This window comes from Euwallacea fornicatus, chromosome 3 (assembly GCF_040115645.1).
Source record: "Euwallacea fornicatus isolate EFF26 chromosome 3, ASM4011564v1, whole genome shotgun sequence".
In the NCBI taxonomy this organism is placed as follows: Eukaryota; Metazoa; Arthropoda; class Insecta; order Coleoptera; family Curculionidae; genus Euwallacea; species Euwallacea fornicatus.
Window position 1 is genome coordinate 6,370,073 of NC_089543.1, and position 11,243 is coordinate 6,381,315.

The 11,243-nt window shown below is 41.4% G+C and overlaps 1 long non-coding RNA gene across 1 annotated transcript; it reads left to right on the forward strand.

The window, feature by feature from the left end:
* Nucleotides 1-10,462: 10,462 nt before the first annotated feature.
* Nucleotides 10,463-11,243, forward strand: LOC136350542 (uncharacterized). Its single transcript, XR_010734171.1, has 3 exons — nucleotides 10,463-10,904; nucleotides 10,963-11,113; nucleotides 11,180-11,243. It is a non-coding gene; the product is annotated as an uncharacterized lncRNA (long non-coding RNA).

Consider the following 11,243-nt stretch of genomic DNA (forward strand, 5'->3'; position numbering starts at 1 on the left):
CTGCTGCGAATTGGGGTTTCTTTGAAACGTAAAATGTATCATTTTTCGTTATGTTTTATGATTTTATCGCTGCTACTTTTTCTTGTTTACCTTCTTCGTCTTCTTCCTCTTTCGTTTCGTCGCCTTCTCCCGGTTATCGCGCTGCCAGAGAACCATCTTCAGGCGATCCTCCGGAAAGGCCTTTGGGAAGTGCGGGCGGGAGGAGTGATTTGTAGTTTGAGTACGTCGAATCGATTTGATCCACCTCGAACTGGAATAATATATTAACTTGTTGCCCCAGTGTATTACCTCCCCTAATTGGGAATTGGAACAGAAAAATAGCATTTAATGGGCATGGCCGGCAACAAATCAATGGGTTTTTACATGTCCGCTCTTTCAAAGCGCCTATATTTATTGTTTTACGAAATGACGAGTTACTTCCATTGTTGGAAATAAATTATTACTCCGCTTTATTGTTGCCGTATCACCTGGCGACATATTTTATCTTCGCTGACTGTACTATCACTAATCAACGGATTTTTTGTTGTGGCCATGATGAATGCTTCCCTGCGGTATTCAGTCATATCACCGGTATTGTGCCCATTTTTCAGGTGCTAAAGTGTCGAACTAAACATTTCTCCATTGTTCACGATGGGTGCGAGTACCGTTTCGAAACGTTTGCTTAACAATCATTGAACTTAAATTGGCAGCCATTTACCTCTTAGAACAGAATTATTCCCGCATCGGTAATGGAGTTTCTCCTCTGGGAATGTAATTTGCAGCTGTGACATTGATTAGTGAATATCACATAAGTCGAGGAACAGCTTGCTATTTAGCATAATGCACACTAATCGGCCGTGCTTGCTCGGACCCTGCCCTTGTCTCGAGTATCTATCAGCATTGACACCATTAGGGCTGTTAATCTTGTTTTGTCTTACCACTGCGGAGATTGTTCATTTTAGATGAGGTTCGCTGTTCGAATCAAATTTAAATCGTCTCTCGATGTCGCAAAGGGCCTATTTTACTACTCGAGACGATGCGCAGGTGAAAAATCATATTAAATATCACAAAAATAATGACGAATATCCAGGACGAGTAGTCACTTTATTTTCCGACAGAAATATAGATCGCAATAAACAGACTGTCACACAAAATGAAAGCCGCAATACACAAAACGACCCGACGGGTCTATGCCCTAATAAGGGTCCATTATTCAAATCGTTGCAAGTAGAAGCACATTGAAGGCTCATAAAGCGTAAAATATGGTGTCCAAAGCACTGGACTTCTCCCGATATGGATGTCCGCATTTTTGAAGGATCATTTAATCCTTTGACTGGCTTAACAGCGTACTTTTCAGTTTTTAAGTGGATATTCCTGGCTTCACTATAATTTACGGGACTTTTGTTCTCGGTCTCAGGATAATTAGCAAGTTTTATGGCTTCGAAATAATTCAGTTGCACCCTTTATGCAATTCAGTCGGCGCTGAAACAATTTATGTCTAATTTAGTGGCGATGAAATATGTCCCGAAAGGAAGATGGGCAAAGAATAGACGCGCATTTCGCGTTCTTTTCGTGATTCCAGAAAAATCTCCTCGGCCAAGAACCGGCATTGACCCGAACTGGCCGTATATGTATTTTGGTGGACGCGCTGGCTTATGCTCCAGCAAGCGAAAGTTTTCTCTCCCTCGTGGCGGTCGCGTTCGTCGCAAATTTCAATGAATCAAATTTATTTTCGGATTTCACAACTCGCTCGGTCTACACTTAAATGCGCACCATTTAGTCGTTAACGCTTAGTGTGAGGCAACCAAATAATTTTGACAATATGGCGGATGCGCCCGCGAACAATTTACCTTAGAAAAAACCTAGGTTAAGTTGACCGCTTTCGGGGCGAACGAAAACGTTAAAAACGTTCCACTTCCACTTAAATAGTAATGCTACTGGGGCACGTACATATTTAAAATAAGCACTCATCAGTCGTATTATACTACTGCGGCCCGAAATCGGCCTTTTGACGCTGTGACAGGGTTTTCAGTGAGCAGTTCTTCACATATGATTAATGATGTAAACTTTGTCATAACCCCACTGTATCTACACACAAGCAGATTGAAAAGGCATGACACTCCATTTTATATTCAAATTAAGGGAGCTTGTGCTGCGGAATGATGCTGCCTGACAGGTATATAGTGCAGCAATACATTAGTTCCCAAAAAACTTAATGATTGCCATTGGCCACTTTTCGTGCTATTTGTTATGTAAATTCGGCTTTGTTCTGGCCGATGGCGAATCTTCTCGCCTCTAAAGAAACAAGTTGGCCATTAAAGTTCTCCGATGATGATATAATTCAATATGCTTGGGACAATCAGAGCAAATCAATCTAATCTGCTTTTCTTCCCTAATCGCAGCTAAAATTAATCAATCTCCGAGACATACATGGAGGCCTTGTTATATAAAAATTCCATTAATCATTTATCTAGGCTGCATCCCTAAAAGGGCTGCCAATTTATCCCGACAACACGAACGGACGACTCAACTTTGTTGATTCATTAGCGGTACGAGCAGGAAAATAACCGAATAATTCTCCATTAGAAATTGAGTTTGATTCCGCGTTTGCAGCCCACTCCTCGCGCCTCTATGAATATTTTTCATAACTCGCATGATTAGATTCATAAATAATTGATATGTTGGGTTGATATCGACCCGAGCGATGATTGAATCAATATTGCATAAAGGATACGTATTTGTGTTTATAATAGTAGTCAGTAAGTGCCTTTCTCCGAAGGGTATTATGCAAATGAGGAATGAAAGCCATCGGAGCCCCTTTGTCCAAACAGCATTATGCTTTAAACTGCAGATAGATCTACTGAGATGTTGCCTTAATGAGTTAATTTATGGCATGTTATTTCACAAACAGTTTGATCGCAGTGTCAATATTTATGTCCCTTCAAAAAGATATTCCCTTTAATGTGTCACCTTGTCAGGGCTTCGATAATCTTTAAAATACACACTCCCCTTATGTGCGAGCGGAATATTAAGTAACCCTCCAAAAAGGAAAACAGGGCTAACAGCTTCGAGAGGCTCCAATACAACAACAAACTTCCTGGAAACAATGGGCAGACATTAGGCGTACGCCAGGGCGAATTTGTTGTCTGGATGCCTGCAAAAATGTGGAAAAATGGTGCCTTGTGGCGTTGAAATTACCTCGATTTTAATCAAAGGCTTGAGTTAGGCCTGGAGCTTCCTAAATTAAGGACAAAAGCTTCGTATCTGTCAATCAGCCCGAGAATTCTGGCTAAATATTTAAACTTTAATCAAAGAAATATTGCCGAGATTTGAACGAAAATATGTGGGAAACTCGGCTTTTCATGCATTTGAGAAACTTTGTCAATTTGGCTCTAATATTTCGGCAAACGATCCCGTTTAGCTTGCGAGCGAATAGAGAAATTAAGAAGGAATGTCTCGGATTTGAGCTAGAGAGCGTGGAAATAACCAAAAATTGAACGGACGTGTTGCGCGAAATTAAAGAGCCAAAAGCTTGGTGCTGATGGAAAGAATCACTAACTGTCCTCCAGTGTCCGTGTCCGGAACCTAGTGAACCCCTTGAGTAAAATTCTCTATTTCCTTTAAAACCCTCCACGACAGTATGGCAACATCGTCCGTGGCCACACACAGGATGTGATGTTTTTGAGTCACGCACTCTCTCATCTTTAGTGACTTTTTGCAACAGCCTGCATGAATTCTGGCACCAAATTTAAATTCTCTCTTCCACTCTTCAGCTTTTTTTAGAATTTGCGAAAATATCCATCCCTGCGAATGAAGAATCCGGCCCAGTTAACACCTGTCCGAAGCAATTTTTAGCCTTTAATGAGTAATGAATGTGAGGACAAGGTGAGGGTATAATAATGAGGTAACAGGTAAAGCGAGGGTATGCCGTGCGGCTCTCAATTGTCCGCACCCCCCTCATAAATTTTTGAACAAATTATCCCTTTTTTTCAAGTCGAAACGCCATTAAATGGGACAAAAAATAATATCTCGTGACTATTGTTTATTTTGTATATAAATTACGTCACCGGCAGCGCAAAATGGCGGATTTTTTAAATTGAAACATTGGCCGAGTGAGACTTCAAATCAAAGAATTTTCAAAGCTACGTTCAATGGTATATTGCGAAGAAAAATCTATCGATTAGTTTTTGAAAAAAATCCATTACAAATTCAGTTAAATAATACGTAAACAATGAAAAAACTTGTTTGTTGATACGAAACTGGCTCGTTTTTGATTTTGTGCTCAAAAACTGTCTGGTTAAAAAAAATGAAAAAAAAATGAAAAAAAAAATGAAAAAAAAGAAAAAGAAAAAAAAAACAATCAAAAGCCGTTTGTGAGCACAAAAACGAAAACAAATCAAATTCCAATCAACAAGCAATGTGTTTCACTGTTTACGTATTATTTAACTGAGTTTGCATTGCATTTATTACCAAATTTAGAGCTGGTTTTCTCAAAAACTAATCGATGATTTTTTAATCGCAGTACGTCATAGAAGTACCGTTGAAAGACCTTTAAATTAAGGCGTCACACGGCCCATGTTTCAATTTTTCAAAAATCGGACGCTTTGCGCTTTCGGTGACGTAAGCAACTTTTAAAAAACAAACAAACGTAAAAAGATCGTTCTTTTTTCGGTGTTTCGTGCTGCTTTCGAATTAAAGAAATAATGATAATTTGTTAGAAAAATTAACACGGTGAACAATCCAGAGGCGCACGATATATGATGTGATGATAGGGGCTCAAAAACAGATAAAAAAATGATGACCGGTTACGCACATGATCGGCAGTGGAATACTCATCGGTGCGGGTGATAAGCACCACCGGATCTGATTGTTGTTGTGACGAAGTATCACGTTGAATTTCAAAATCCATTTGAGCGAAAAAGGGCCGAAGTGTTAAATTTGTCACTATCGCAAACTTCCCTTCTTTTATTTAGTTTATGCGGAAACGGGGAACACCGCTACAATTCATGTCTTGTCCCGAATATTGGGGATTTCCAAAATTTCCGGGCGGATTCTTTAGTTTCCCATTTACAGTTGAATACGGAAAGGAAGCAAGTTATTGAATCATGTGATGATATGACAATGCAGCCGTGAAGGAAAATGACAAAAAGGGAAAGTTACAGCCGCGAATCGCTGGACCGAAAAGGGGATCTAGGAGTTAAGGTAACTCACTTTATGCTTCAGGCTTTGTTGGCTCCTGGAATCCAGTCTTAGGGAGGATGAAGAGAAATAAAGTTACAACGTCTGCGACCTGCATTTCGAGGAAATTGCGGAATATTGATTCGAAACGTTAAGCTTATTATCATATTCTCTTTCCCACCGGAGCATGAAGTTGCCCTGCACGGTTCTCTTGCCGCGTGGGCTAAAAATTTACCAGTTGAACCTCTGTGGTGCTCGTCAACAGCGAAGTACTCAGTGTGCACGGCCGGCAAGATCTGCCGTTGTCGTTTAGCGGGTCCATTTTGGAAAAGCGGCGCGTGAACCGGCGCGCCGTGGGAAGCCGACTTTAGCCATGAGGGTTGACCGCGAGAGCTCGAATGGGCTGGCACGATAATTGCCTTTGTGAAGAGCAGCGATATCACACTGGGAAACGACGTTTAGCAATGTTTATGTGCAATGTCGCGTAATCTCTCCCGCCCTTATCAAAAAACGATACAACAGCTATTCCCGTCCATGCACTAATGAAACTGCGGAAATACAATTTCCAGCATAGTGTCCGCTAAAATTTCAATCCAACTTTCGCAGTAATCCAGCTCCAACTAAGTAGCAAATTAGTAATTAAAAATATGCTCCATGATGCTCAATTTGTATGAGCCAATAATAAAAGTAGCGATTAGGATTTTAATTGCGAAAGTTGAGCAGTAATCTCCGAATCTACTGTATCCAATTATGGACGAAATCGTTTTTCCGGTGTAATAAGGTGTAGAGATTTAGTGCCCGGCATGAATTTGGAAACGTGGAGTTTGCTCGTTAATTATCCCTACAATGTAAAAGTGCTACAATAATCCATTTACGTGCGCTGGATGTTTTAAGTGCATTTATGGTTTATATTTCATGACTAGTTCATTAACGCCGGCGTTCTTTTTTTTTTTCACGGAGCCAACTCAGAAAAATCTCTCAACTCCCGGAAATGGCTGATCCGCATTCGGCGCTCCTCCGCCGCTTTTATCGAGGGGAGTGCGACGGTAAGAACGTGCAATTTCGGTTCTCGCAACGGGAAAAACAAATAGAATAACGCACGGTATACCGACATCGGCTTATCAGGGACCATAACTATAAACTACGCCTAATCGTTAAACCTTAATATCATTTTGCATTATCGCACTTGCATAATTACGAGTATATTCCTCAGTAATCGCTCCTAAGAACGCAATAGTCGTTCGTTTATGCCTTGTGGATTTATTATTTTATAACAGCTGACGCTATCGTCATATCAAATGCCTTTGGTGGGCAAGCGCGATACGGGAATTTAAAATTAAATTTTAAATGCCCATAACATCGGCATGACTGGTAAAAGGTATTTCATACAAAAGCTCGGTCAAACGCCGAAATAACTTAATAATTTTGTAGTCAGTGAAGCCGGAAATGAATGTGTGATGGAAACGGAGCGCGGGCACATTTAACCGAAATAAAAATTTCAAAAGAGCCGTAAATAAAATGTTTCACTTAAATTCGAGAAGAAAACCATTGAAGCGCGCGCATTTTCGTCTTAACACAGCTCAGGCAACTCGACAGGATTTCGGCGACTTTCGGGCCAACCCGGCTCGACTCGACTAGACCCGAGCCCACGCGACATGGCGCGACACCGCTCGATTCGAGCGATTTTACAGGCGGCGAAGTGGGACTTTGTGGGTCGGGAGCAAAGCACGTTGAGCCGAAATAAAAATTTCGGCAAGCAAAGGAAAACCATAAATAACATATTCCACTTAAAGTGGAGAAGAAAATAATAAAACCGTATGCACTTTTGTCCAGAATAATACCGAGCTATAAATATTAGCCGAAATATAGATCCCCTACTTGGTGGCTTATTTTCTTTAAAAATATCTGCCGAGGAAATAAAAATGTTATGGAAAGAAATTAAGTCATAAATCGCAGATATTTCCATTGTTCACATGAGGACGTTTTTAGATAGATGGTAAGTTGGGTAGAGCTCTCGATGGGGCTTTGTGTCCTAATGCATCGCAACAACCGTAAAGGCGGTAAATCAGTCTTTAAGACCCATTTAAATCTCAGTTGTACCTATATCACTTAAATCGGAACATTCGGGGAAACTTTCGGGCCATACTGAGTGTTCCGATGATAACGGACGTCCGCGCGGCAAGTGATAATCATCTTAGCGCGATAGATTGATCTATGATTTGACTTTGACCATTTTAAATTGCGACAACGTTCACTGTTACAAGGTGCACTGTCAGCCTCCCTTGCTTAAGGGTCGTCTAAAACCCCGATTTGGTGTCTCGTTGGTGTCAACCTAGAGCTACCGTTTTTAAATAAAGCAGAGACGTTTGTTCGAAGAACGGCGCGGGGACTGTAGGGCTTCGGACATTGAATGAAAGATAAAAATGGCAAACGACTTGAAATCGTAACAATAAAACCCAAATTAAGGGCCAAAGGCGCATTTTAACATACGTTCCGCCCAGCGCGTTTAACGAAATGCTCTGCTTGATTGGATCAAACTAGATCGTCGCTTTTATGTTGTTGGGGACCAATATCAGATTCCGCTTGAGAGAGACCCAGAAGCGTTAAATTCAGAGATAACTTCAATTAAAAGTTTTACTGCGATCATTGTAAGCTTTATGACTTTTTTATTATATTCGTGTATTATAATTTGGTAACTGCCTCCTTTTATTTATAATGTAAGTGCCTATAAAATTTAAGCGTGTAAAAAAGTGCCTCCGCTCAAATCAAATGCTTTGAAACCCATAGGTAAGGCGAAATCGGTCTTTTGATCCCTTCCATTTAAGGAATTTTCTCGTTTAAGGCCTCGGCTCACGCTTCAGTCTATAAATTCGCAAATGCGTGAAATATTTTTTTCTATTTCCCCGCGAGTTAATTGCAAATAACGTTGGAATGGAACTTGGTGCCGTGCGTAATTTCATTACGCACGGCACGGTCTGCCGGTCGGATGGCATGCGCTGATGTGCGTGAAAATCGCCCGCGTTCCCCAGTTTGTCAAGAAAACCATTCGCGCTTCCGTTATAACAGATGCACGTTTCCGCGCGCGTTTCGCTCAGCCCGTCCAGCCGCTCAGATCAATTGGGCGCAAGGATCGGTGAGGTATCCAGACGATTGGCGATCGGGACTTCCCCGAGACCGTTTTCGGCCACCTTTTCGCGTGAGCGGTGTAGGAATGGAAAGTGGCCGACACTGCAATTTGTCGCGTGTTAAATTCGAGGGGGCATCGCGAAAACTGGCAACGGAACATTCGCGATAAAAAACGGAAAGGGCATAAAACACAAAACGTCTTTCTTATAGGTTGTTAATTAGACCATAAACTGAGGCTTGGACACAACAAAAGCTGATGTATTAGAATGATGTAGGCAATCACCGACGGTAATGTAAAATGGTTTATGGTATTCTCACAGTAGATGGATATTGCCATAAATTCTAGAGTCAATATTAGAACAGTAATTTCGTAATTAGTTAGCGCGGGTCGTAATAATTTATGTGCATGGCTAGCCGTTGCTCTCGGTTAATAAGCTAACTTAATTATTCCAAAATCTACCATTTAATCGCGAATTTAAGCCCAGTCAGGAATATGCATTATTACGAGGTCGATGATGCATAGCTATTTTACATATTAAGTGGAAAATTATCCTAGAATTGTCTATTGATTGTGCAAATAAGTAAGAGGGAATGACGCGAGTCGAACGTGAATTTTTCTACATTGTGCCCAATATCCAGAATTTAAATAACCAGTCTTCGGACCACTCTCAAAACTGCTGATATTATATGTGTGTTTTAGTGGTGTTTTAGCCATTTCTGGTCTAAATAACCAATAAACATTTATCGACTTCCGACATTATGCTGCACCATAAATATGTTTAGAGCTACACAACAATTTTGTAACACACCGTCCTAATACACTTTCCTAGTTTTATGGTTTTTACAATGTATATTTTATGGTGGATCGTAACAGTATCACTCATTTGGATAGTCAATTAATGCAGTATAAAACCAAAAACTCTTTTCTGTTTTACTTCAGGAAGCACAGTTACTGCGCACGTAAAGCTATCCGCATTAAGTACGTGAGACGAAATTTACATATCTGAAATGGCAGATATATAATTGGTGCTCCAAGTAACGGGAGTTGGGACGTGTTAGCTCCCTCGGAGTCCACAAATGCCGAGGAAATATCAGGTCGTGAGTCCAACCTCACTTCAGGAGGTAAAATGACAGCGAAAAGGCGAGTTAAGCGTCCAAAGGAAAGTGCTGACGCTGGCCATCTGTGCCTGCGGCACGACACCCCTTGGTCTCGGCAGGAACTCCCCCCAGTCGATCTCCTTCTGGAGGAGCCCACCGATTCGAGCGCTCTCCACGAGAAACGACGAACACGACTGGCCGACGAGGGTCAGTGGACCAAGAGATTTATCCCTGACCTAGACCTATTGACGTTGCGCAAACAGAGGCATGGTACCTTCAAGATCTAAACCAACAGAATTGTGAAAACGGGCCCGGATTGTGGAAATTGCGGTGTCTAATGCGCGTTATCTGAAGAGCAGCGAAACGTGCTAGAAGAATGCGTTGACCTAGCTACAGCATTCCCCATCAACGAGGTGTTGAAATGCAAAACAAAGTTGGACCGCTGTAACAGTCCCATCTCTAATGCGATCAAAGAAAAGACGGACAACAACCCCGACCGTGAAGAAGAAAAATTAAAATGTTGGATGGAAAAGGCCCAAGCAATCGATGGCCGAATACACACGGCGCTCGACACTGCCGATTTAACCCCCGGGGACAGTTCCGGGTTGTGACAGGTTACAGAAAAAGGTTTTTAGTGGGTGAGAGTCCTGGCGCATCCCACACTACCCGGTCACCCCACCGGGTCTTCGGAAGATTTCTCTCTAGCCAAAAAAAGATCGCCGTAGCTCCTAGAGCTACACAGGATGTTGCTCGCCCTCAAGCCCCTCCGTAACCGTACGGGATACAAGTTTAAGTGATTTGGTTTGAGCAGAATTGCGCAACTTGGAGTTCTGAAGTCTACGGTTTCAAAAAATGAACTTTAACTGACTTTAGTAAGTAACGCACACTTCTCCAAGACGTCACAGCCCCGCCGTGATCTCCCACAGCGCATGAAGGATGTCGCGCAGGCGCGCTACTTTATTGATTTATTTTTAATTCTTTAACATATTGACTATTACAATGTTTCAATTTTACATACAATTAACATACAGTTTCACCGAAGAACGTTGCTTTAATTATTGAACTCTCCCAGTCGTATCAGTTGTAATAATTATTGTTAATTATATTCAATTGCAGTATTTTGATTTGCTCTGATTTACATGTAATTACCATAGAGTCGCGCGTTCCGCGTATATGCAGCACTCTAATTATTATGAGACACCGCGACTCTATCACAGAATTTTGATTCGCTCTAATTCGCGTATAATTATCATACAGTTTCACGGAAGTCTGATCCCCCAAATTATTAGGTTTTCGCGACCATATTATCGTTATTGCTTGTTAGCTATAAGACTCGATTTAAGTTTACGATTCATGTGGAATAATTATTACGCAGGGCAGGATTGATTCCGTCAAGGCTCCGGCCCTCTCCATTCCGCCAGCCCCACGAACCAGGCTGCGTTTACCACCAGACTACGGCCCTGCCGACCCACGATTCGAACCAGGACAAAAAATTTCATGGCTTTAAGTATCAGCTCTAGCAGGTAGCTGTATAATTCCAATTAGAGATAATCCAAAATTTTAAATTATCCGCTCTAATAGTCGACCGGGAGTAGTGTTGGTGAAGTCTAATGTAAGGGACAATGAAACATGTAGATCTTCTGCACCAATCAGGTTTGGTGAGAGAATTTCCTTGAGCGTGGACTGTGAATACGAAAACTTCCAGCTATAATGATCAACAAACAGTGACATGGTGAAGTCCCATATTCATATTATTTTTTTTTTATATTTGACTGACGCAAGTTTTGACTATTCCTAGATCTTCAACAGATCTTCTGCACCATTGAATTATGGTATGAGCGATCCCTCGACTGCCCCTGTCA